The sequence below is a fragment of the Corvus kubaryi genome, unplaced genomic scaffold (assembly GCF_017639235.1).
Source record: "Corvus kubaryi isolate FWS band 111438036 unplaced genomic scaffold, C.kubaryi_AGA036_p1.0 37385, whole genome shotgun sequence".
NCBI classification, from domain to species: Eukaryota; Metazoa; Chordata; class Aves; order Passeriformes; family Corvidae; genus Corvus; species Corvus kubaryi.
Window position 1 is genome coordinate 7,823,211 of NW_024581127.1, and position 27,698 is coordinate 7,850,908.

The 27,698-nt window shown below is 40.6% G+C and overlaps 1 protein-coding gene across 5 annotated transcripts in view; it reads right to left on the bottom strand.

Annotated features, from left to right (window-relative positions):
- The window catches only part of PAG1 (phosphoprotein membrane anchor with glycosphingolipid microdomains 1), a 113,480-nt gene that overhangs the window by 39,850 nt on the left and 45,932 nt on the right, over positions 1 to 27,698 (bottom strand). For 2 of the 5 annotated variants that reach the window (XM_042036411.1, XM_042036410.1), the window contains one exon: positions 9,662 to 9,721. The exons of 2 other annotated variants lie outside the window; for them this stretch is intronic. The gene's annotated coding sequence lies outside the window, so the exon portion shown is untranslated. Of the gene's footprint in view, positions 1 to 9,661; positions 9,722 to 12,164; positions 12,575 to 27,698 lie in introns of those variants that run through there. One more of the 5 variants, XM_042036409.1, reaches the window with a different exon arrangement.

Consider the following 27,698-nt stretch of genomic DNA (forward strand, 5'->3'; position numbering starts at 1 on the left):
GTGCCTTGCAGATACTTGCTTAAATTTAGGAGATTTCACTTGCACTTGAATCTCACACCAGTAACGCCACGCTTCACTATTACACAGGTAAAAACATCTTCCTCTAAAATAATTTCCTACACAAGGCTGAATGCTCTTAGCACTCAATCCTTCTCAGAAAGCCTTAAGGATTTATGCAGGCATGAAAGGTTTTAGTCTAGTATCAGAAAAACACTTTTCTCCAAGTAAAACCATGCCAGAGTATCACACTCTTTCCAGCTGGCAGGACAAAAAATTAGTGTCCAGACTTTCAGAAACATTCACTATCACAGACCTTGTAATGTTAACTATCTGATGGTGCTTAGGACTCTGGGTAGAAAAGAAAAGAAGCAAATAAAACAACAGAAATCTAGTCATCATATGAATATTTAAGCCCCCTCTGCTGGAGCATCCATGTGTGGGCTCATATCAATGTTGTGTTTAATGTCCCTATGCAGCTACTGAACACGTGTAAGCATAAAATTATCAAACAACTATCAAAAGACCTCTATTCTCCCTTTATGAACATTTTTAAACAAAGTGTTCTTATTTCCTGTAATTTTTCCCCATTAAAATTCTATGTTACTGCAAAGAGATAGCAGGCAGGGAACTTCTGGCCCAATTTGGTTCCCAATGGCTCTTGTATAGTAACTGGAGGCAGAATTTTCTTCTCTCTGTAGAATTATGTACAACTGCAGATTTCCTTTTATTTAATGCAACATTAACATACAGATATACAGACTCAAATATTAAGACTGAATTACAGGCAACACTTCTCCAATTAGCTCATATAAAAGTAGAATAAATAATAAAGCCTCTTACTATCCAGTTAAAGAGACCAGCAACATTTCTAAAGCTACAAGAAAATGCAGAGATGTTAAGAAAAATAAAAAAATATTTCTGCCGCATCAGAAAGTTTCCAGGAATCTCAAAAATTTGAAGTCCAGTCATGGACTTCTTTTGTAGGCTATTCTTGCTTTGTCTTTAATATTGGTGTGCTGTTATTAATAAAATAGCTAGGTGTCCTGCAGTTAGTGCTGAGGATTAATCACTATTTTCTGAAAGTAAGTTGCAACTGAAAATGTCAGCCTTCAAAGTAAATCTGCCATGATCGAGTCTCTTCCCAGAGTAAATCTATTATATGTCAGTAAATAGATGAGATATAAATAAAGTAGGAGCTCTGCAGAGTGTAAAACAGGCAGTGCCACCATATTAACAGGCTTATGGCAATGTTACTTAGCAGTATTTCTTTTCAGCAGGCTTGTCCTGCTGAATGTTTTGTGTAAAATCATCTGCTGAACAGACAGAATCGATCTCCAAGTGTGTCCTCCTTGGTTTGTAAATTTACCTACTGTGACTAAGTACATAACTCATTATTAAAAACAGTCAGACCTGGTCTTTCCTGAGGGTAAACTAATGTTTCTCATCATCCTTAAAAAAACAACACTCAACATGAGATAAGCAATAAGTAAGGCATTTAAATAAGAGCCGTTATTTGAAAGACTCACTCCTGTGGCCTGAATCAACATGCAAACGTGGACTCCCAATCATCTTCAGAAGATAATTGTAATTCATAATTGGCACTTTAAAGCGTTTTCTCCGAGCTGTGCAAATATTGACTAATTAGCCACACCAGAATTCTGTGGGGTAGGCAAGCAGGTACCCTAATCCTCTTTTTATCTGTGCAAATTCCTGGGGAATAAAACCCCAACCCTCACTTGCTGCAGGGGATGAGAAGGTGGGGAGGTTTCCAGCCCCATTCCCCTCACCCAGCCCACACTGCTCCCACCACTGACATTTTACCTCCTCTAGAGAGGGGATGAGATGAGCTCTATACTAGCAGAGCTCTGGAAATAGTGGATGAACCTCAGTTCATTAGCTAAAGTCCTGTCAAGCATAAGGTCTAGATATTCAAATGTCAAAATAAAGCCTGAGGATTTGATACAAGCACATGCAGTATTTACATGAGGATGTTAGCCTCTTCTGCCAAGGAACACTTAAACAATGATGTACTGCACAATTATGGCTTATTCCTGGAAACAAAATATTACACTGGTACTTGTAACTAAATAAACTCTATATGTATGGAGTAAGATACTTCTTTACCTAAAATTCAGAGAAATCTTATTATTCACTGTGTGCCCAAGATTAGGGGGAAGAAAGTGTGGTGTCCTTTTAGAGCCTCCAAGAGGCTCTACCTTCACCATACAATAAAACACACCAGGCACACAATATCTTCAAGATAGGTCTAAAAATGGACTGAAGATCCTTGGAGACCACAGCAGCTAGAAATAAATACTGAATACATCCTCCATTAAATCCAGCTCTTTAATTAAATTGCCTGTAGGAAAGCAACAATTAGTCATTAGTGCCTCAGGTTTTCTGGTTTAAACCAGCAAACACTAATGATGGCTTTATTCTAGAGCTTTGTTACGAATCACCACATTCAGAGGCACTAAGAGGTCTTTTCCAAACAACTGTATTATTACAAGCTTACAATGTACACAAGATATGCAACGTGAACCATTTTTATTTGGTGTAATCCTGCTTTGTCTATTGAAATAATTGGTTATATGTTGTGTCTAATTTCAGCTACAATCTCTTTAGGGCAAAGATTGTGTCCCTGTGGTTTTGTAAAGCCTCATTCACAGTTATAATGGTGTATAAATTAAATAAATAACGAGAAATTATGAACTGTGGGAATTTATTCTGCATTTATCAGGAATTCACAAGTGAGGATTTACATATTTTTAAAATGGATTTTTTTAAAAGATCTTCCAGAGATCTGGTTCTCTCCTCTGTTTTAGAAATTAGAAGATGCCTTTCAACTGCAGTAACTATTTAGGTAAAAATAATAACAGGGAAAATCAGTTTGGTGTAGTGACTGGTTGAATTCAGGATTATTCCACTCTGGAGCTCATTCTTCTGCATGGTTCATGTATAACTGCTTCTGAGACAAGCAGGTTTTTCATCCATGGTAAAGAGCATTAAGATGATGGTATTTTAACTACTGCATTAATTATCTACTCTGAGCAAGGCTAGACAAAACAAATAGTACGAATAGAACAGAACTCAATGCCTTAGTGAGCAAAATTAATTTAAAAATGCCCAAACCAGAAGAGTACAGATTAGGTGGCTTGGGCTGCAATAAGATAAAAAAAGCTTCTGTGCTTAGAAGGTTTGGAGAATCATGAAACAGTTCAACAAAAATTAGTATTTTATACATTTGGCACTGCTAGCTACTCATCCCACATGAGTCCCCTAAATGCTGGAGCAGGGGCTGGGGGATCATGGCCATAGCAAGAAACACACTGTTGGCAGTAACAAGCCAGTCTTAAGCCAAAGCAAGTCCATGCTAAAGCTCTGCATGGTATACCATTTTTTGTGTGTGTGTGTGTGTGTGCACTCATTCTTTTCCTTTCAAGAAGGAAGAGGAGGGTGGGAAAAGCGAGAATTTTTATTTCAATTAAGAAGTATGTTCATGCAAACAAGCATTGAGCCTGCTCTGAGGATTCACTGAGCAACTCAAAGGACTTCAGGAGCCTGCTGGGCTCCCACACCTGGACCTGGCAAGTTAGTGAGAACACAGGGTGACTCGGATCTGTACGAATAAAAGACAAACACTAGAGTGAGTGCCTCTTTCCAGGTACCCCAGTGCACACCTACAGTAGGTAAAAGACAGCAATGAAGTAAAATAAGTCAGCTGTATTATTAAAAATGTTAATTGTCCTGGCTGGCCTTCTGCCCTTAAAGACCTGCAACTTCACAAGCCTGTAAGGTGAGAGGCCTGGTCCCCACAGCCTAAGCATGTAATTACAGGTGGACATTCCCCATCCTTCAAGATGCTAACCCAAACTCATCAAATGCATGATTTTTCTTTTTTTTTCTTTCTTTTTTTTTTTTTTGGTTAACAGAAATAAAACCTGCAAAGGGAACAGCATGTGAAGTCAACTCTGTACACCAAGATGGAAAATGCACTGATTTGCACAGAGTTAATAACATACCCTAAAATGGCCATTCACCCTCAAAAGACATTAGCATGTAATAGCAGCTGCTTATCCTCTGAGTGCAGACAAATATTGGAAAGAGGTGCTGAGAGGCTTTGTCCCAGAATTACATGTCACTGGTTTAAACATGATGTGTGGAAATTATTTTAATTGCCCATATTAGTCCAGGGCTGAAATGGTCTGGTATTGTTAGGAGTGGTGCAAATGTCTTTCTCTGGTCAGGGTGTTGTTTGAGAAGAACATGTACATACCTGAATGTCTAGATAGCCTGACCACAAAATAAAACTAAAAACCAAAAAATCACCTCAATAAAATAGCTTTGAAAAATATTAGCTAGTTAATGACAGTTTTTGACTGTCATATAAAGATCCAGTTTCCTGCAAGTATGAGCACTGAAAGAGCAAGAACCGTTATTTTTGAGATAAATGTTACAGTTCAAATGTCACAGACTATATTAGAGACATTCACAATTGGTTCCGAGATTCAGAAAAAAAGAAAAGACTTACACTGTTGTATGAAGGTTGGCAATGATCACAGTGCTAATGATCATGAGAAAAATACAAGATTTTTTTTTTAAGCATCATTATCTAGTGGCCTTGAGTGCTAATCAAAACAAGGACTATAATGCCTGCTTTAATGGGGTTTTGTCTCAGTAATGCTCCTAAATGGAATAAACTACATTAAATCCAGCCAAGCTACAAAGAGAGACAAATGGCAAAACAATACACTGAAAACTTAAAGATTATTTTAATCTATTATTAACTGAGTTACCATCCATGACAGTCACAGTTAACTGTGGTTTTGTAATCCATTTGCTGAACTGTACAACTAAAATAAAAATGCTGCTGTCCTTCTGTTTAAAACAACAGATTAAATAAGGCCCAAATTAACCCACAAAATGGCCTGGCAAAGACTGTACTAGAACAGTCTATATATATATCTATATCTATCTATATCTATTTTCTTCTTTAAAATCCAGGAAAGCAACTCCTCTGGAGCTTTTTCTCAAAGTAGAGGGAATCTGACCCCACCAAGGTAGAGGCAGTTCTGCACATAAGCTGAGCCTCTGTGCACAAAGGATGCCCTGGGAAGACAAAGGATCCCACACTCTCCCTCCTTGACCCAGTGCTGCAGGGACAGACAGTAACTGATATCCACAGGCTTTGGGTCATCCTCCTAATATTTACAGGAAGAGGCACTGAATGCCAGGAAGATGAATTCATTGCCACCCTCCTCCTCCCTCCTTGTTCCTTTGGCCTTGCTCATCCCTCCTCTGCATATGCTGACCCAATGCACAGACATACTGAATTTCTTCAGCTTGATACCTCAAGGATCAGTTACATTTGAATTCCTCAAAAGCAAGTAAATAGGTTTTCTGATGCATCTATTTTGCTGTATTTCTCACACTGCGATGAGAGGATCCACAACAGCTGAAGGGGAATGCAGATTATAGCATTTTGGGCAGATCCTTCAGGAAGAGGTGACAATTTAGTGATAAAATGACAGTCAAGGTACAGAGGTAGTGACACTATTATGTTCATTTAGATGCAAGAGTGAAATACTTCCAGGGGTCCAGTCTTAAAAGGATGGATTAGCTCTTTGTTCATGGTATACACAAAATATAGGATCATGCATCTTATCTTGAAGAAATTTTCAATAAAGGTCTTTACAAACTGAAGCTGTAGCTTAGGGAACATAAAATTCATTCTGTAATTAATGAGTTCCCCCCAGTGTTACAGAGAAAAAATTCCAATAGTTTTATTGCTTTTGTAAAATACTTTTCTTGGCTCTGAAGGGACTGTGAAAGGTCAGAGGTGTTGAATATACATGATTTATAAAGTACTCTGGGATGAGATGTGCTGTGTAAATATAAAATATTATTAGAGCATACTCTCTTTAATTCACATACACTGGAAGGGAATTGGCTGTGCCACAAGAGCAAAACTAAGAACCCAAGTCAGTGTGATGACAGCAGATTGTCCAAGGCTACTGATAGTCCAAACAGCACAAGTGTAAATTCATTTCACAGACATTTACCTAATGCTGAAAGTTATTGCTGTTCATCTGGAACTGGTTATATGTAGATATGTATGTGAAGACTGTGTTACATAGAAATGACTGAATAGGCAAAGAGAGTGGACTGCTCTGTACCACAATGAAAAAGTGGCTTCTGACAAAGCTGCAGGCACAGGAGCAGCCCATGTAGCCCATCCACCTTCTGCAGAAACTCTGCCTTACACAAGTCTCTTCTCAAGTGTATGCCAGAGGTGCTTGGGATGCCACGGCCCCCACGTGCTTTGTAAAGTCACACTCAGGCGGCACTTTCAGCCTCAAAATATGCATCCTATTTACCCCTGGCTTTGACCTTCCAAGTTTCCCTTGCAGATTTGAACCTTAAGATTTGTTCACTTCCAGCTATATGTATCCAAAGAGGCTTCCTAAAAAACAGTCTCTCAGAGAACTGGGTTGGAATGAGCTGAACTGGACTAACAGTGCCATTCCCTCCCAGGGAAGCATAAATTATGTTTCGACCCACTTTTTGGGATTGATTCCAATTTCTCTTTTTCTCTGTCCACAATAGTCTATATTTTAACACTGCAATAAATAATCAGTTTGAAGTAGATTTCAAAATATTTTAACAGCTGGAGCAATGACATTCTTACTTGACTTTACTGTAAATGGAAAAATTCCCATTCCCCTCCTCAAAGAGAGAGATTGCAGATCATATTCTGAATTCTTTTCAAAACCTTGGCCAAAAGATATCACCAGCACAGTCTGTTCCTCTTCACATTATTATTCCCACTCTCATAGATTCTTTTATCTAATTCCCTTCCGCCCTGAAGTTGACAATCTCCGTCCAAAAATTTTTCAACTGCACTTCCCTTCTCTTAAATTCCGTCTCTATCAGCTTTCAAATAATGTGACTTTATCTTAGAAAAATGATGCTGTGAATTCAGCACTACAGAGCAATCTGTTCCTACCTTTTCCCCTGTGCTAAAACATAGAATCTAATTTTAGATGCTTTTTTTTTTTTAAAGGGTGCAATACAACCCTTTAGCAAAAGTATATGAGCTTCCTGCTCATAAAGGAAAAAAAAATGAAGTTCTTACTTTTGACTGTATTCATGCTTTCCCATAAAAATTGATACATCTATCTGGGAGATAAAGGAGATTTGGATTATCTGTATTCAAGAGAATAATTACAAGAAGTTATTGCACAAAATTATTAGATTTTCTAGCAACACAAGTTTGATTCTGTGATAGTGTTAAAGTTATTCTCATCAATGCAAAACACTTCTCATCCACACAAGAAGGGCTCTTAATTTCCTCTGTACTGAAAAAAATCCCATTGCATTTTCTCTTCACTGATGACATTTAATATTTGGCTTCTTCTACTTTCTTTAGATAATTTAATAGATTTGCTCATTTGGCTATAGTTAAATTGCTGTAGTAGTGGCAGACAATGACACTTTTAAGGCTACACTATACATGATTAATCTTTGCTCCAACTGAGAGCATTTATCATCTGGGGGCTACCCTTCCCCTTTGTCTTTTCCTTGTGTTTTCAGTTCTCCTTTCCTATCAAGGAGAACGACAAAAATAATTTTGGGTTTTTAACCTAGGGAATGACATTTTTAGCTCTAAGGCCTATGTGTAAATGTAAATTTCCAGCTGTTAGAACAAAGAAATAGCAAATGTGAGGCAGATGTTAATATATTATCCATTGTTGGTAATACAAGCAAAAATCAACTTTGAAAAATCCCCCAGCTATTCCAGTACTGAAAGCTTACTTGCTTGGGCATTTACACGTACCTGTGGCTTCAGAAATAAGATCTAACTAGTTTCTTGCAATCCACAGAGTCTAGACAAATCCTCTGTGTCGTTTCTTCCTCTTCTGACATTAACAATTCATGGACTAGAACATACAGCCAATGAAATCCTCTCCAGATGTTTCTTCTGCTTAACAGTCTGATGATCACCCAAAGACCATTTACTGCACAATGAAGTCAAGTGGAATCTGGGAGGATTCTGGATTCTATGCTGCTTTTCAGGACCACATTCAGTACCAAAAGTTAAGCCACGTGCTTGGTTTCTATCAAGCACCACTTGAACATAAGTCTTCACGTACTTATGAATCCAGTTTAGGCAGACCTAATGAGAAACCACTCTGAGCTCCCTAAGAACTCTGCTTTCCTTTTATCTACCAGCTGAAAAACCACAGGACATCTGTGAATGCAATAAGGTGCTTCTTGCTGTATCTAGTATATTTGTTGCTTCTACCATCTTCTGACCCTTGAAAAACTTCTGAATTGACTGCCCTGGCATGGTGAACACAACTCATAGTCAGGGGCATGGAGAAGCATCGATATTCAGACCACATTTACAAGTTTACACTTCCCTCCAGAGAGTCTCCAGCCTTTGTTTAGCCCTCACCATAGCACATCATCTTATCTCTCATCTCCCATCATCCTCCCCACAGACCTCGGATCCCCATGAATCCTGAAAAGTCCTTCATTCTAAGATTAATACAGCAGCAACTTCCGAATGCCTTGTGTCAAGCACATTTGTGTTTGTAATTCCCTTCACACTAGGCAATTCATTAAGGGTTCTGTTTTGATTACCAAAATGTGTGAACACAATTTTGTATCTCATCTATACAGGGTCACTCTTATGTCAGCTCATTTCTGACTGTGACAGCCTTTTCCCATCCTAAAGGCAAAACAGTGTTTACATTTGGTTAGTTAAAATATTTACATTACACATTCAAATGATGCATTTTCCCAGTGACAGGGCTCTCCGTGGTATTTCCTCCTCTACCTACTATGCAGCGGAAATGATTAAGATGAATATTCTGGGTGTCTCTAAACAAGCAGATTAAGGAAACATGCAGCACAGCTATACTATACTAACATTGCTGGACTTTGTAATATGCATGCAGGCTGTGTGAACTGCCTAGCACTGCATGAAAGCCTGTCTTTTAGGACTCCAAATCAGAAGAGTTCCACATTTTCTCATCAATATATTTCAAATAGATTCTTCATTTATTGACAATTTATTTGGTCACTCAGTGCGTGAGGTAGAGTGAAACACATGCCCTGTGAGTGGAGGTAGGAATAGTGCTGTTTGTTGATCATCAGTCTGCCTGTGGATAAAAGCCTCGAGTGCACCGTGTCTGCAGGGGAACAGAGAAGATGGGGGCTGCTACCAGACAGAGAAGAGTGGGGAAGAAAAGGTGACACTGAAGCTGGCAGGGAAAGGCCATGGAGTGACGGTATTTCTGGGAATCAGAAAACACACCGCACGCTCCTGTTTTAACGTAACACTACCAAGATGAATAAAACAGAGCGAGTGATGCTGCACCAAGAGGTCCTCCAGCCACACAGCATGAGCCTTTCCCCAGAGGGACAGTTTGAAGCTCGTAGGAGAGAAACTGAAATTCAACATCATTTAAGACATACCATCATCTACACAGTAAATGGTTAGTCTTCCTCATTTATTTGTTACTACCGAACAACAGAGAACCACACACAAGTCTCTCTGAGAAGAAATTAGATACAGAGTGTAGCAACTTCTCACACAGAAACTCTGTAGCAATGCAAAATTAAGAACTAAACACACTTAAGGTGTATTCCTTACCTTATAACATCCCCCACACAGGTCTTCATACAGGCTCTCCCACTGAGGAAGCAAAAGCTTCTGGGCTGAAAAAACAATGAAGCACTGGTTAAGACATTGTCTCAAAACCCCTGCCTGTGCTGATCCATCCCAAACTCTGCTGCATCTTTTTGTTTACAGAAACGTATACAATAGACTGAAGTCGACTTTGCAAGCAAAAGCTATTTATTTTAAATTGACCCTGCCCCCTTAGTGTCATATACTCTGGAGGAAATGGGTTATAGAAGTCTCTGTGTGAGGCATGCAACATCTAGCAAATAAATATTATGCGGGATTATTTTGTGTGGGACATGTATTTACTCCACTTTTCTAAACTAACAGCAATTGAAACTTTTTTTGCCAGTTAAAACCCACCAGTAAAAGAAAAATAACAGGCTCTACACCAGTTTAAAGCAGCAGTGTATTAAAAATAATAAACAACCAATTTTGATTTAACCTAAACCACATTTATCCATTTATATTTTTATTTCCTGATACTTGCCTTTAGTACAGCATCCACTGAAAAACTGTTGGAAATTGAAACCCTTCTAATTATTCTGGTTTCATGTTTTTGCTTACGCAGACAAGCTCTGACTTGGGATTTCCACACTTGCTTGTCCCCGACAAGCTTAAGAAAATCATTGAAAGACAGAGGATCTAATATAGGGTCTCACTTGTTTCTCTCATGGAGGCAATGCCCATAAATATCTCTCATTCAATAGGTTAAAAACCTATTAGGCATGTCTAAATATGCTTACTATTACTTTAAAATGTCCTTCTTTACTGTAGCAGGTGTTGTCTGGAACCTGTCTCCCTGATGCAAAGGGTACCATTAAAATGCTGATGCCCAAATGGCAGGATCTGGAATCCAGCATCATCCAAGCCTGCTGCCCAACCAAGGAAGCTGAGGACTGGGGACACTGGGAACCCTCAGTTTCCCTCTCCCTCAGTGAGGAGAGGCAGAGAAAGCCTGCATGGAGGGAGTGAGCAGGCTCATTACCTGCCCGCCTGGTGCCGACCCAGCCCCACTGCCAAGCAGCCTGAGGGGTGCGTAGGGATTAGTGGGCAGGACACTCCTGCAGAAAGGAGATGCCCCAAATCCCTGGCTTGAGCGGGCCAGGATAAACACAGATTCTGCATTTTGAGCCAGCAGCTAGCAGCATCACAGCTTTAATTCAGCACTTTGAAACGTGATTTCCTTTGGCCATCCTAGGGAATACAGAGTTTGCAGCTCCCAGCCTTTGGCTGGCAAGCTCACAAAGCCCCACCATTTTTGGCAGAGGAACGTCCAGGATGATGGGCAGCGGCTGCCGCTGTCACTGGCAGGATGTTTCCTGGAGCTTCTCCTACAAGGCAATGTGTTTATTCTTTGAAACAGTTGCTCCCTAAAGATTAAAACTGAACAGGAGCACAAAAGCAGCATGTGTCCTTTGGGGCTGCTACGTGCCATTGGGCAAACAGGAGGTACAAGCTGTGTTCTCCCAAATTGCACAGAACAAACAGTGCTGCACAGGCAGAACTGAGTAAAGTTCTTCAGTTCAAACAAACTGCACTCTCCTCCTTTCAACCTCTTCTTAGCAAAAACCTTTCAAACACCACTTGTGTCATTAAGAGCTCCAGATCTAGAGTTCTGTGTGGTCTTCAATGCAGCTGAGCCCGTTAGCCCCAAAAACTTGTCAGCCTGGGCACACAAAATGAGCAACAGCCACAAGGCTTGTGCTTTTAAGACCATGTTCGTTATCATCCCCAAATAGTAGTACACATTCTCAAAAACAGACTTCACAACCACAAAGAACAGACAGCAATATGAATGGCACACACTCGGACAAAATATATCTTTACTTAGAAACTACAAAAAAATAGACATTTAAAACCCACTAAAAATAGGATCGAAGTACTAAGAGCACATGAGAAATACCAGCACAACAATGTAAATCTGTTTGGCACAGTCTGTGTAATCATAGCTATTGCGAAGTGGCTGGAAAAACAAATGCAACAATGATTTTTCTTTCTGCTGAGATATATGGAACAAATGTTAATTTTTTTACCACTGTACAGGATGCTTTTTACTCCAGGGAGTACCCTGAGGGGTGATGAACTGTCTCTGATAATAGGAAGAAGTATTTACCTTGCCTATTGGCTATATATCAATGTATTTCTATTAGCAGAACTAATTTAATATTGCATATAAATAGTAACTTTTGGCTTAAAAAGTAAGATGGAGAAGGACACTAAATAGTCTTTTCTTCCTCTGATGGGAATACATAGAGATTTTCTTATTACTGGTAATGCAAACTAAGCCCACATAAAGGAGAACAGACAAACTTCAATAACCCTCAGCACGATGCCGCCATGAAGCTTTATTCTCCCAAGGAGTACAGAGGACTTCGTAACTTTCCTCCCTGTTGTATCACTCTTATTTTAACAACCAACCAATAGCAGCAATTGCCACTATCTTATGCTACTCTAAAGATAAAAATATTACCTTTGATTAACAAGGACTCCCCATCCTAGACCCTCTTTGCATTGTGCAGAAGATACCAGGAGAAGCTGTTTTAGTAGGGCTCTGAAACTCCCTCCGGGTGTTAATGCAGCAGCTCCGGGCGCTCCGGCCCTGTCCGGCCGCTCCCCGATTCCGTATGCAGGGCGCAGATCCCACCTTCCCCGGCTGCCAGGCCGGGCACAGCCTGCGAACAATGCCGCCTCTGTCAGCCCGCCGAACGAGCAGTGCCACAAAGGCACGCTCATCCGCACTTCTCTTTTTTTGTTCTTCTTCTTCTTGGAGTACAGGGTGACGAGAACGAATGGGAGAAAAACGCTTATGTCTTTATGATTAGCCAAAGCTCCGCTGCGTCCAGGAGTGAGACAGTGTCAGCGCACGACGGGCACCCGGGCGCCTGGAGGGGAGATGGAATCTGCACTGGTAAGAGCACTCCCTGCCTCGCTTCACACATTTTTGTTTCGGATCCGTGGGTGGTTGCATGAGCAAGCAGCCGGAATAGGGGAGGAGTTAGACAAATGCAATTTAGGACTTGGAAGCCTTGTCTGCCTTTCCGAGAGCAAGACGAAGAGGCGAAATCGCAGTGCGCTGACAGAGCAACATGCCCTTCCCACCCCGCCTGCTGCCACCTGCCTCTCCAAACTTCCCAGGAAAGCGCCTCTGCCTGCCTGGGCGTGATTCCCGGGACGGAGCACAGACACAGCAGCTGCTCTCGACCCCCCGGTAACCGCACTCAAGAGCCTCTGAGCATGCTGGCTCTTCGCTCCTGTCCCTCAGCATCACCAGTTTAATTTTCAAGGAGGCACGATGCTTCACGATCTTCATGAGCAACAAAGAGGATGAGACAATAAACTACATCCTCAGCAGATGTTTACAGCTGTCAGTAGGCAGAGGAGAAGACAGCAGCAGCTTAAATCTCAGTTTTCTGCAAAGCTTTCCTTGGAAATCAGAGAGGCAAAAGCCCTTTTAAAATCAGATGGCCATAGTTTTCTTGTTTTGAAAGTACTGTCATGTGCATATATTTCATGCAACTTCAGATTTGTTTTCTTTCCTATGAGAAAATGAGAAGCAATGTCTGGCTCAAGATGAGACAGTGATGAACCCTGCTGAAACCAATTAGAATACTACAATTTAACTCCAATATTCCCAAGCCAAGCTGTTTGATAGATGTGAGATGTTTCATGTTCCTCCACATTAATTATAGTTCAGATCTTAAAACACTGCAACTGAATGGAGCAGCAAGCAACATTGTGTTTTCTTCTTGAAGTAAATACCAAGGGACACACAGCCCTTGGGTGCAGCACAGCTGTGAATCCATTCCAGTCCCTGAATGAACCATCGCAGCCTTACAGTATTTTCCCATGCAATTAGTATTAATTGGTGACTTACTGGCAATCTCCCAGGAGCCCTATCTCACCCTTTTAGCCAGTCCTACCAGGTCAGCCTTGAGATGATCATCAGGGCTAGACAGTCATCCTGCTGCCCCACCTCTCAGGGCTCTTTCTTGCTCTTAAATTTTTGGGGACTTCGGCAAAGGTTATCTTGAGTAATGAACAATCAAAGATACACCTCTTCCAAATTGACATATTTGAGTTTGTAACATGAAACAGCAAAGTAAGAGGGTGACTTCTAGAGGGAATTTATAAGCATTTTTAGAAAATACGTTGTTTCAAAGCATTTCAACTGAAGCTAAACCCCGAAATAATTTTCAGAAGAACTGAACATCAGTGCTCAGTTCAGTGTCTGGATAGTAACAGACCAGTAAAACTCTTTATTTTGTACTCAAAATTAAGCTGATATAAGAAAGCTATAAATGAGCCATCACCTCTTCTTTTAATAACAATTCTTAAGGATACTATTTCCTTTTATCTAATAATAAGATAAAATTTGTCTTAGGCATCTTGTCAAATGGACTTAAGCAGGATCAAGAGTGCTTTGTATCAGCAGAGACCCACAACTCCATGGCAATAAATAAAATCGGATGTTTTTGACTGAACATTGTAAACATCTAGAACATATTTCAGAGTAGCTTCCAGGGCCAGTATCACAGTATGAACCTCTTTTTGCAGAATTACGTAAGTCATCTCAAAACTCCATATACCACTATTCTTTAAAAACCAGTGCTGAGGTGGTTATTCAGGGTCAAAAGGATGCCTGAAAAGAGAACTGTGCAGGGGTCAGCCTACGCATGCCATTCAAGATCTAGTACAGGATGGAACATCTAATGGTAAAATACATTAGGAAATGCTTGTGGCCAGAGGCAAGCAGAACTACTTTGACAAAACAGGTCAAGTATAATCAAGAGCAATGTCCAACAGGCCAGCTTTATTCCTCCTCCCTTTTCTACTTCTCGTAAGTTTCCAGTCCACATAAATCCTTGGCATTACTCTTCTCATATCACTTCTGTCTTTTATTGTACAACATTTAGAAACCACAAAATAACATCAATAGATGCCTAAAAAATGGTGTATTTTGGCTTAGAGGTAGTTAAGAACACAAGATAGTTATTTCTCTTGGAAATCTTGAGTCTGCGGTGGAGGAGCCTGCCTGTGCCATCTCACTTCATCTCTAACAAGTCATACCTTTAGATTTTACTTAGGGGATCATGTACTTAGTGTACACAAACTCAAATGTGAAGGCCAAAACTCATAGTCTGTACACTGGTCAACAAATGTAGAGAGATTTATCACTTACATGTAAGTGGTTTATATGACACGGTTTATTGATTTTTTTCCTTGGAGATCCTTCTCTTTCTGAATCTTTGTGATCCTACTTGATTTTCATTTTTTAAAGGCCTTACTGTCTTTTTTTCCCACATCTACGGCAAGTAAAGATCCGAACATTATTTGTCAGGGCCACATGAAAAATGAATACTTTCAGACTATTCTCACAAATATTTTAGAAGTACAGAAGAAAACCTCACTTTCACTGGTGTAATTTCACAGCAATTCCATTAACTTGCAGTATCTTTGGATGTACACCATCCATCTGAGACAGCCCTCACCTCTATCTCACCCATCCTTAGCTCTCAAAGTGTATAAAACCACAAGGATATTACTCAGGGCAGTTTGGGTGCCAGAAGAATTTTGTCATTCAGTGGAGGGATGGATTAACGAACCACAGAATGAAAGTTTCAGAGAAGATCTTTTCCATAAAATCATGCAAGAGGAAGGAGCACAGCACACATGCTCTGGCAGGGACAGGAAGATGCCATATGTGTGTCTTTGGAGGTGTAGAAAAACTATTAGATTTCTTAGTATGATGCTATTCTGAAAAATCTGGTTTGCTTACAGGATTGTAAAACACACACATGTTCAGACTCCCACTTTATATCTACAACTAAGAGAAAGAAGGACACAACATTCAGTTTTCTGAAAACACAAGGCCAAGAGATTCTTTCTCCAAAGAAGTATGCCAAGACTTAGTCACTGCCAGTCTAATACCCTGTTAGCAAATTCAATCTTTACAAATACAAAGCAAACATCTTTAAGCAAATTATGAACATCTCTGGCCATACAGATAAGACTTACACTTGTAAATTACTTCTCTAAATAGGTGTTATATCAAATCTCCACCGAGTCTAGGACAGATGTGTTCAGCCTGCATTAGGTGATAATGAAGCCTGAACCCGAGAGATCTTAGTTAAATTTGGATTAGCTGTTGATGAAAACCAATTTGATAACACTGCTTATTCTAGACCTCCCTCAATTACAGTTTTTCCAGTCAAACTTGTCACTGCTATTACTTCTTTCTAAGAGCATTACTTTCAGTCGCAGTTTTGTTTGTAGTGTTACATGGCGTTGGTACATGCACCTCATCAGGTCCTTCCACTTGCCTGAGACAAATGCTGGATCATAGCAGGTCCTCTCCATCTATGGGAGACTAAACACAAAATTACACTTAATCCAGCATCACCTCTTGCTCTGGCTGGGAGCCTGTCAGAGCTGGAAAGCGCATATCTCCTATGCATGCTGAAGACAAACACACACCAGACTGCCCCCACTGCTAAGAGGTCTGTATTTCACCTTGAGCTACTGATCAAACTCTAGTATTTTACTTGGATACAGATCATTTGGGTCAATGCTCTGTCCTCTGCTAAAAGCTCTTTAACTCTTGACTAACTCAGGTCATGTGGATTTTTAACTTGGCATAATTTGCACGTGTCCAAAGCCCCTTCTCAGAGCAGTCAAGTCAAAGCCTTACAAAGATCTGAAGTATACCAATACAATCTCATATTCTGTACTACAAGAATGCAAATAATTTTCTCAAATATTTTTTCTTATGGAAGTTGGTTTGCAACATTACAGTAATGATGAACTACTACACATCCGGCAAAGTATTTAAGAATAACTGATGTCATTTGCAGATTTATTTCTCACCTGTCTGGTAAGCACTGATAGTGGAACTGAAACTTTCACCTCATCTGAGGTGAAAGCATTTGAGCATGGCTCTTTGGTTTCCATTTGTAGCAAACAGAATTTCCAACTGCTTTTTCACCCATGTACTTGATAGATTTGGGCTTGTTTTGTCCAGACAAGACCAAATGTATTCAATCCATTACAGTCAAGACTAAATACTTACATATGGTTTCCTAATGTTACTCATTAGGACATAGATGGCTACAAATGTGCTTCCTTCGACTTCAGCTGTCTTTTATTCTTCCCTGCAGCTTGCTCATTTTTCTTAAAAATGAAGAAAGAAGTCAAATTACTGAGTTTTCATTTTCTACTCTTCCTAATTTTCAAATTTATGTCATTTATAAGGCTCAACTATTCTGTGACAAGAGCTTTTTACACCATTTAACAGGACCAAAATCTTGAATGAACAGAGATTGTCTTTTTTGTTTTCCGATTTTCCTCTCCCACATCCACCCACTTTTCCTATTTTCCACTCCTTAATTAAATTTCAGGTCAGAGATCTTTCTGACTCAAGATATCCAAATGTTTTCAGATTTCGTTAAAAAATTGTACAAATCCATTATCCTATATTGTCATATCCAACCAGGAGAAACTCCCCTGAATTATTCGAATATATGGACAAGATCTGATTATCTAAATCAAATTGCTAATCTCTAATGCACAAGGGAATATATTTTTCTTAAAAAAAGTCAAATATGATTATAGTATGCTCAAAATAATCAATCAGACTATAAGATACTAGTGGGCAGAGGTTCTGGGAATGGAAGTGACACCACTCTAATCAGGAAAACAGCCACCAGAAGATATACATCTATTTATGAGGGTTTAATTTTGAGATTATAAGTGCAAGAGACAAATAATGACATTCTCCTGTCATTTGCTGACAAGCTGTGATAGAGAGAAGCTTTGTCACTACTTCATCACCATCCTCAACTGCTCTGCATCTTGCCTCCAATGCCTGACTTGCATTTCTGAGTCCTGATCCTGTCAGACCTGTTCGAATTATCCCAGTTTTTCCTGCCATGAGTGGTGGCATCCTACTCAGCAAAAGCACACCAGATAAAAATGTTGGTGCTCAGGAAATTGCATTACATGAAAAGTAATTATTAAAATGTGATTTTCTCTGTACAAGCATTTGCACAAACTATACAAGTCCTCTTACCACAGCCACTGCCATGTAGAAACTGTGGAAGCACATTTAAGTATTGTATCAGTGATAAAAGTATCCACACCATTTATTTATTCATAAAAGAAGGAACATGAAAAAAAAAAAAAAAAAGAAAAAAAGAAAAAATCCCCACTCTTAGAAACCTTTGTTTAAGTACAGTGAATTGAATTGAGATAGTGTTAATATTCAAAGTTTAATTTCAGGAAAAACAGGATGGGATGTAGACTGTCAGCTCACAGTTCTAGGTCTCTGATTATCACTGTATCTTTCACAGTGAAAACTGGTTTAAAAATCAGGAAAAACAAGATGGACAACCTTAGACCCATTCCAAACAAGAAGCTGGTTAATGACATCAAACATTTCTTAATGCAACTCAAGCTCTTTGTGCTCTCCTCCTAAGTACCCACAGGACAGAACAGTGAACTGGCTGCCCCTGCACCTGCTTCATGTGACACTAGACTGAAATCTATCAGTATTGCCCAGAGTTTGACCTATGTTTCTGGTATAAAAGAAAAAAAAATCTGAAAGGATCTGCTGGCCTTTCAGATTCACACAGCTTGTGAAGCAGGTGAACAACAGATCAGTAAGAGATGGTGTTTCCACCTTTTTTCTGCTATTGTTGCGGGATTTTATGCTTTTTGCTGGGACTCCACACCACCTGTGAGAGATCAGACCTGGTTTTTTATCTAATACTGTCCTTCAATTCTTTGTTCTCCCTTGGAGATACGTGTCATGGATGGACTGGCACATATCTGAAAGCCTCACCCAAGCTTAGTTCACAAGGCTGAACTGAAAGAATTTAGAGACTAATTAAAAAGGAACTTAAAAGAGCAAATCTTTCAAGTGTCTGATAATGCCAGTCTTACGCAAGGGTGCTGCAAAACCGGGCCCTGCCCTGACTTTAAAGCACACCTTAAACAATCACTTCTGAGAGTGAAGTGGCCCAATAAGCCAGAGGTATCTGCCCACCAGGGGAGTGCCATAAAAGCTCTCAAAGTATCTGCTAATAAAGGCTTTGCCCTGGTCACACGGCAAGGCTGTGACAGAAGCTGGTTGGCTTAGGTTTTTTTAAATAACTAGTATCAACATAGTGAAAGCTATCCTGAGCATAAAGAATAAATTCCAGCTAGCAAGCAGAGGCCCAGCTTCTGGCATGCCCCTACTTCACCAGCCTTTGGTACATGAAAGCCACCTGCAAGGGAGACTTGACCCTGTAACATCAAGGCTCTACAGGAGCATGGCTCAGTAAAGCAGGCACTGCCAAATGGGGGGTGCTGAGGCAGACCACCACTGGCCAGCCTTCCCCTGCATTTCAGTGGGTGAGTTTTGCAGGTAGCTGTCTTTTGGCTGCCACCACCTACCACGCTCCTCCTGTGCACGGGAGGTGACATGTGGACTGGACTGATGGACGGAGAATGCAGAGCATCACTGCTCTGACCAGTGTCCCAACAAGGACTTCCCAGAACATTTGTATGTCTCTCCTTTTTGAAAATGACCTTTTAAATCACTCTGCCAGTGAAAACTGAATGTGATGTTCAAAGGAAACCTGCAGTAACTTGTGGATGATAAGATTTTTTTTAACTCTTTGAATGTGGCTTCTTCATTTACATGAGTGGCTGAGACAGTCAGAGTGTTAGTGTGCATATTCACCACCTCCAGACTCCATGCTGGACAAAATGTTCTGGAGAAGACAGTAAACAGAATTTCCTATGCCAACTCACTGAGCTGGGAGAGATGCTAGCATAAAACCCTAAATCCCAGAAATGGGATTTGCTTAATCAAGCAAGCTTTGCCAGAAGATGTAATCACACACCGCAGAAGATTACATTTGCCTTTTAGAAAAAACCCCACACTTAACCAACTCCTGAAATTCTGCTTTGGTATTTGCATTAAATCCATGCAAATGGTATGGGCTTCAGCATGTGTTTTCTCCCACACCAAAGCAGCCAGATGGACAGCCAAGGATGTGAGAAAAATATTTTCTGCTAAGCCTGAGGGGAGATGAACAAGAAAAGAAGCCCCCATGTGCTTCCCCCCAAGTCCAGTGCATACATTCCACCCCCCCATACTGTGAGCCTGGTTTTCACAGAGCTTCCTTCTTTTGACTGTGGAGAAAGCAGTGGCCTGGCAGCCAGTGGGCAGTACTCCTGCCAGCACCTCAACCACAGCCAGGAAGTGCACCTGGGGTGCTCTGTGCTGTGTCAGAGCAGGAAAAAGCCTGGGCTTCCCCACCTTCACTGCCCTGACACCCAGCAAGGCCCTGGGAAGAGGGGTCACCCTGCAGCACAGCCATTGGTTCTTGCAACACAGAAGGTGGCTTTGTATAAATAGCTTTTGTTCCACTAAAATTCATTTACACGAGCTTGCTTCCTTCCTAACAGTTGTTAATGGATTTCATTACAGTTTTTCTCCTCTTTCATGTACATTCCTCCCTCCATGAAGAAGGCTTTGGAGCAGCTGCAGCCAGCTGTGGCTTCCCCACTGGGACCCTGACTGCTGCCTCTGAGACACCAGTGACAGTCCTGTGATGATGGAGAGCATCTTAACTGCAGACAAGATTGTTTGCTGCTGCCATGGGAATCCGGGCAGCAAAGCGCTGCTCACATTCCAGCCAGGGACAAGATGAGTGTGCCTTACACACTGCAAGAAGGAGAAGCACTTCATTTGAATTCAGTGGGGCAGAAGAAACAAATTCATCACATAGAATGTTTAGGAAAGCCTCACCCCCTCTGAAGTGTTTCAGGAATAATGTTCAAAAAATGGTAATTGTACCCTCCCCATCTTTGTTTTTTCTAACTGACGAAGGGAAAGACAAAACATTCATTGTCCTTTTCCATCATTTTTAAAATCCATTTTTTGGGTGGCTGTTAGCATCCTCTCTGCATTAAATACCAGATTTCACCATGAGTCAAAGCCTGATTATCTTTGCTTGGACCAATCTCCTAGAACATCAGCCTGGAAAGCATGCCCTGGGAAACAAATCAGTACTTCCTGACACGTGAAGCATCTCAGCTGATAATCCCAATCAGGCCAACTAATGTGGATTTCTTCACTGTTTTACTTTCCTAATTTTATAGAACACAAAGAAAGGACACTCAAGGGTATTTCACATGTGCACGTCTGACATTTCACATGCGCAGACACTTCAAAACTAAAACCCAGATGTTAAGAATGTGAAATACCAGACATATACAGATATTCTCCAAGTGATCCTATTAGGACAGAGATATAATTGGGCTGACAGATACACTTTCAAAAATTACAGGTCTTGTACAAACAGAGAAATCTCCTTGCCTCTCTCCATCAGGCAGCTTTTACTGCTTGGTTAGCTGGTGTTTTTTAAGTTCAATCAATTCCAAATCCTGATAAAACTAAGTTTACTTTCCTTGGTCATAAGCTCATAAAACAGAAGAAGAGCTTAATGCAAAAATGTGAATAAATTAGGCAGTCATTTAGATATTTGCTCATTTAAATAGGGGGCATTCTTTGCACTAATTTAATATCATCAAGTAAGCATGAGAGGCATCAAATGCTTTGGCTTTTATGTTGCTCCTTACTGATATAATAATAATTGCCACTAGCTCCTTTAAAAAAAACCCACCAAAACCAAAACACACTCACCATGCTATTTGGGAGTTTACAAAAATTTAACAGAGGGGAGAGCATAAAAGGATAAGGGCCTGAAGTCATGCCTCCAGGCAAAGTACATATTTACCACCCACTATAAACTATGTGCAAAACCACTGTTCATGGATACAAAGACAAGACCAGTCAAGGTCTGCTGTTACCTGTGACCTACCTTCTCCAAATTCTGCTCCGTGCTCCTGTTCTTCAACTACCTCTCTGCTGCAGCTGCATCCCTGTCCTCCCCCTGCCTGCTGCTCCAGCCCCTCTCCTCCTCTGACAGCATTAGCAGTACCTCTCAGAACTGCATATTGCCTGCTTGATTCATCACTGAATCAACACAACATAAATCCCCCAGGTACACCACAGCACTGCTACATGAATGCTTCATCTATGCTGCAAGAGCATCTTTTAAAATGCCTAGAAAATTGTTTTAGAAGACCACGGTTTTGTTCTTGCAGCACTCTAGCCAGGAGGTGGTTAAAACAAAGGCAAAAGAACCCAGCAAATAATCTGAAAGACTGTATTCCCATCATGTTTGCCACTTCCAATCCTATTTTTTCCTATACAAATCTTTGTGCAGTTGCTCTGTTGAAATCATTAGGAAGGCTCTGGCTTTCTGCAGGTGGAAAAGGCCAGAACCTGATCCTGAGTGCAAGAGCAACATCTCTTCACCCACCGTGAGCCTGCGGTGCCGCGTCAGTCCTTTATTTCTCCAGACACGCCTGCTTAGGAAGAAGCTTTTACAGGAATTGTTTCAAATACATTCTGTCCCACACAATCATGCAGCCAAAAAAGTTTAAACCCTGCTCTTGACACAGTCTTTTTCAATACAGATGGGAGTTCATTTGAACCATTTGTCTTTCACATTTGTGTTTTCAGCTTCACAATTTCCATTTGCTCAAGACCTCTTATCACATCTCATTCTTGTTTTAGCACTAGCCCTAAAAGAGTTACAGAGTTGATTATTTTGATTCAGCATCATGCCCTATTGTCAATTTGCCTTAACATGAGAAAGACAAAAGAAACAGCCCTACTCCTCCATATAATTTTATGTTCTCACTAATAGTGTCTGAAGGGTGGATAAACGTGTGAAAACAAAACAGAGCTGCACACGTGCAAGGGGAAAGATTCCTATCACTGCTGAGAGCCCATCTTCTGTGTTTTCCTGACTTGGCAGAAAACTAGAGACACTCCCAAATGGTGACAATGAACAAGGAAGTTTGCTTTGCAAACAATTCCCTTTAAAAAAGCCTTTCAAGGAACTATTTGGTCGTGTTAAAGTTTTTGTCCCTTAAACATGCAATTCTCTACTGAAAGCAGATAATGTTAAGTAAAGTACCGGAAAATGAAGTGGCTTAAGATTATACACAGTCAGTTGGGCTTTCTCTAAAGAAACACTACACAGACCTTTACAGCCTGTGAAGCTGAGTTTCTAGAAGCCAAAAGAAGCAGAATGGAGTAACTGAACGCTTGTGTCAAAGGACAGCAGCAGGCAGGACCCCACACAATGGGTCTGCATTGCAACCGAACTAATACCCTTGTTGCATAACAGGGCAGGAGCAATAAATAGGAATTAAAGGGAAGATTAATTCCCCGTGGGTTTTACAGCTAAGAGGCATATTACTGGGGCAGCAACACCAGCCAGGAAGTTTTGATCCCTATGGCTAGCCTGGTTACCACACCAAACCAACCTTGACTCTGCGACGCCACAAGCAGGACACCCTGTGAACGATACAGATGAGGGGGCTTCGGAGAGCTAATGTGGAAAACATGTAACAGAGCATGTCTCGTTCAAATAACCTCATTCATGGCTTTAGCTTCTGAAAGGAACAAAAATAAAAGCGAAGAAATGACACTAGCAATGCTTGCCTTCACTGTCAAGAAGTGGAACCTACTATAAAAGCTGAAAAATTATAAATACAAGAGTTTAGGAGTGTAGAAAGAACTAGGTGAAATCAGAGCAAAAATGTGCTTGCAACAAAGCTACGAAGAGAGTAACAAATAGAACTGGCAAAAATACTGGTACATTCAAAAAAAAAATTGAAATCATGAAGTTCAAATTAAAGCTACTTAAGACTTAGTTACAGGTATGACAAGAAATACACCTACAAAGAAGAAAATAAAGCAAAATGGACTTAACAAGAAATGAAATTATACTAAAATGAAGCCACATTAAATTCTGTGCAAGTTGTGAAAGAGTCTTACCCCCCCCCCCCCTCCCCCCCCCCCTTTTTTTTTTTTACTAAACAGTAGAGCTCACCATCTGTTTGTGGACAGCACACAACAAGAGTCTTGAAGCCCTGAAAAAATCTGTACCAGGAAACCTCCATTCTCACTCTAGTATCCCATAGCACAGCCACACCAAGTTCAGCTCTCCGTATGTCGCTGAAAGTGTTTCAAGCAAACCAAGCAGCTCTGTGTGGAGAGTTGCAGGATCCCTGCAGAGCTCGCGTGTCTCCACCAACATCATGCTCCCCACAAACCCCAGCACCCAAGGAACAAATCCTTTTGGCACTAAGCTCACCTAGGGCCTTAACAAAACCATCCCCACTGTCCTGTAGCAATGGATGTCCCCCTGGGTGTGACCCCATGGCGCGGTGTCTCACGGACAGCCCACCATCCCCTGGCCTGCCTCTGGGGGCTGCCTGCCTGGGAGGGCCTGCTGAAGGGGTAAAGCCAAAACATGCAGAGAAACTGAGACAAAAGTTCTTTTCTCATTCCACCCTGTGCAAGGATCTGAATCTTCAGCTTTTCTGGCAAATCATCACCTTTCAAGCTTTTATCCTCTCCACCCCAAGCACTGCTACTGAGAGTACTTCCAGGCTGAGGAGACTGCCACTACATCAATATTCATCAAGGAGATCCTGAAGAAAGTTCATTTATTTTTCAGAATTATTACAGTTAATTGGAAACATCTGCTACAACTATCTGCATGCCAGAAGCATCCCGATCTACTAGGCAGTCTCTGCAGGAATACCCACTCTGTCCTTTCTGGATAGATTTTGCCATCGGCATCTTCGTTGTCAAAGAAGAGACACCATAAGACTAATCGGCCAAACGCAGAGTTTAAATTGTCTCTGCTCATTTTCACACAAAGCAGTAACATATGTTGTGCTGTCACAGCTGTGAAAGATATTTTCATCTCCATGCTGGCTTTTAATTGCTTTCTTGCAGTGAACCAGGTCAAAGAGTTTTGGGAACAGTGCTCCCCTCTGATACTCAGTAGCATCCTTAACCTAATAGAGTGCTGCAGTGAGAATAACCAAGCACAAGAAATCAACATTTCACATTTGTATTGAGATTAATGCCAATATATTACATGAATGTAAGTACATTATTTAATGTAACGTCAATGTTGAATATTTGTTGAAGTATTTATGTGAATAAAGGATAACTATTTGAATGTCCAGTGGGAAGATGTTCCTGTGGGGATAGAATACAGCCTAACTATGAAGCATTTGCGAATTCCAATAAATATTCACTGAGAGCTAGTGAAAATCTGGGCTGGAACTTACAAACATAGAATTTCTAAACAGGTTGTCAATCATAATGAAAAATGCATGTGCAAACTGGACTTTCTAAGTTATTATTAGCCTTCTGTCTGACTCCATTGTAATTTTCTTTCTAATAGGCTGAAGTATGAGGCATGATCATTTTTAGTAAAAAGATTCTGTCAAAATTGTGAATGATTAATGAAAACCACAATGCCAAATTTATTTTTTTAAGGAAAAAGATGAACAAGACATTCATATTAAGGAGTGAAGCACTGACGAAGTGAGATGAATGTTTATACTACAGACTTGCTCATAACAGCTGGAGACTTCTTACTGGCTGTATGAGGCAACATGATGAAAAAACTAGTTTAAAAGGTAAGGGGTAATAACTCAGAACCTCCAAAGACATCTTTGAAGCAGACGCTCTTCCCTAAGATGCCAGACTAGGAAACCTTGATCAGGGAGAGAAAAAAAAAAAAAGCAAATTAAAAAAAAAAAAAAGGGAAAAAAAAAAAAAGAAAAGCTGGTATTTCAAGCCAGATTTTTTTAAAAATTAAATTACTATGGGTAAAATTTTCACACAGATGGTCACTATGAATTCTCATCCCAAATCAGATTAGAAAAATATTTTCTTTTTACATGAAGAGCAGAAATCAATCTTCTGTAATATAATCTTCTTAGGTCCTTGCCTACCCCAAGGGTAAGAACCACCACAAATTTCTTGTTTAACGGTGTGGGAATGTACAATTGTTTGTCAACACCATTAAGAAGTTTCAAATCATGGTGAAAGAACTTGCACACATCAACAGGTAGAAAAATGAACTGTGAAAAGCAAGAAGATCATGTAATGTCTGGATACATATTTTCATTTGGCAGAATTGTGATGCTGATAGTAATAATGCAAAAATAATAAGGCCTCTGACTGAAAGAGCAAGTATTCCCTTATTGCCTAGAACAGAGTAGTTCCCACACTATATTATAACTGCAGCAATAATTAGGATGTGAACTTCGGGTTCAGTTTTCTTTCTTTTGTATAATGAGGTTATGAGGACCTTCATCACTTCATCTCATGAGTTTGAACCAACTGGTTTGTATTTTTTTCTGCCTTCCTCAAGAAGAGGCAATGATAAGGCAGACAGTGATTATCAGTGAATATCAAGAGATATTAAGTGAATAAATGCATGAACATCAGTGTTCAGGTTAAAGGTCAATGCCAGTTAAGAAGTATTCTTGAACCCTGATGATACTGCTATATAAAAATAATACAACTGCTCTGCAATTTTAAGGCATAATCAAGTAGAAAATTATAGAGTGAAGTGTATGGTCCCTGAGCACATTCATAGGTCTTTAGACCATGAAAAATAAAATCCTTTCACTCATTTGGACTGTGAAGCAGCTTTTTCTTAGAGAAACTGTGGTCAGTGGACAGTGCCACAGCTTCCTCTATCCCCTTGGGGAAAGCCCTGATCAAACTTTTCTGGATTCACTGCAGAAATGCAGAAGCTGTACTCACAGGGAAGTGGGAGATGTGCCATTTCTGTTGCTATTAAACAGAACTAGATGATGGAAAGAAAATCACACATTCTCGTCTGTAGCATCAAGTTACTCTTGATTCTCATGTTTGTTGGCTTGCCATGCTGCACGTCTGACACAAAAGACAATCTTACTCTCAAAGCACAGCAAATCAGCAAGTAAAATTCTTGGAATAACAACACTGAAATCTGTCCAATACTTTCCTAAAAATGCATATTAAATCTGCTTCAGCCATGGAAACTTGATTAATGTGTTTAATATATTTGGAAGAAATAATAATTCATGTCAAGGGTAAACAATGCAAGCATGGAAACTGGGTGAGAATAATATGAAGAGGAAAAAAAACCCAGCATATGCTTCAGGATACAATCCCACTACCGATAACCATTGTCATGTCAAATCCAAAAAGCAAGCTTTACGTGCCCTAACTGGAGTAAACTGTCATCTCCACTCATTCCCAGTGTGATAGTTAAGGCAAAACAAGCATTAGCATATGAATAAATGAAACTAATGGCTGGATCTTCTGTGAAATCTTAAACTCTACTTTTTCAAGATTAAGGAGAACAGAAATTGTGACACATGCTTTCTCCTGAAATCCACAGAGCCCAACAAACCTCAAGTGAACACATGCAAGGAGGGAAGATGAGCAGCAACAAGACCACGGAGGAAGCAGCACCTGCTCCGACCCAACCAAGCACCACAAGCTCCAGTGCAGAGCTGCTGCCCGTACAGCTGCAGGCTGATCCTGGGGCCCAGCAAAGCACCCACCACATCCTCCTCTGACACTCAAGCTGCTCCTCACTGCCCCAAGGTCCCCTCCCAATGGCAGTATCCAAGCAGCAGAGAAGCCATGCCTTGCCCAGAGCACAGTGACAGTACCTAAGGGTACCTGTAGGTGCCTGCCCTTGGCATGGTGTGCTGCTGGAAGGCGGCACAGCAGAGCTCATACTCGCTCGTAGTGTGCCTGGCATGGAAAGTCAACTCGATCGAACAATTTATGAAGAGCTGCAACCTGCCTTTGGGAACTACAGAAGTGTGAGACACAGCACTTACCATCAGGACACAGCTCTCTCTTGTCTTCCAGGAGCAAAACTTACGTGCTGTAAAAATGGATTTTTTCTATTTCTCCGCAGGCAGGCCAATATTTAGGTTGTGCTTATGAGCAGTGATGTTTATCATCCAAAGAGGAGCAGAAACTCAGCACATACCCACAGCAGCAAAGGGCCTGGGATAAGCGCATTTGACTGACAACCACCCCTCCAGAAGCTGCAGAGTTTGC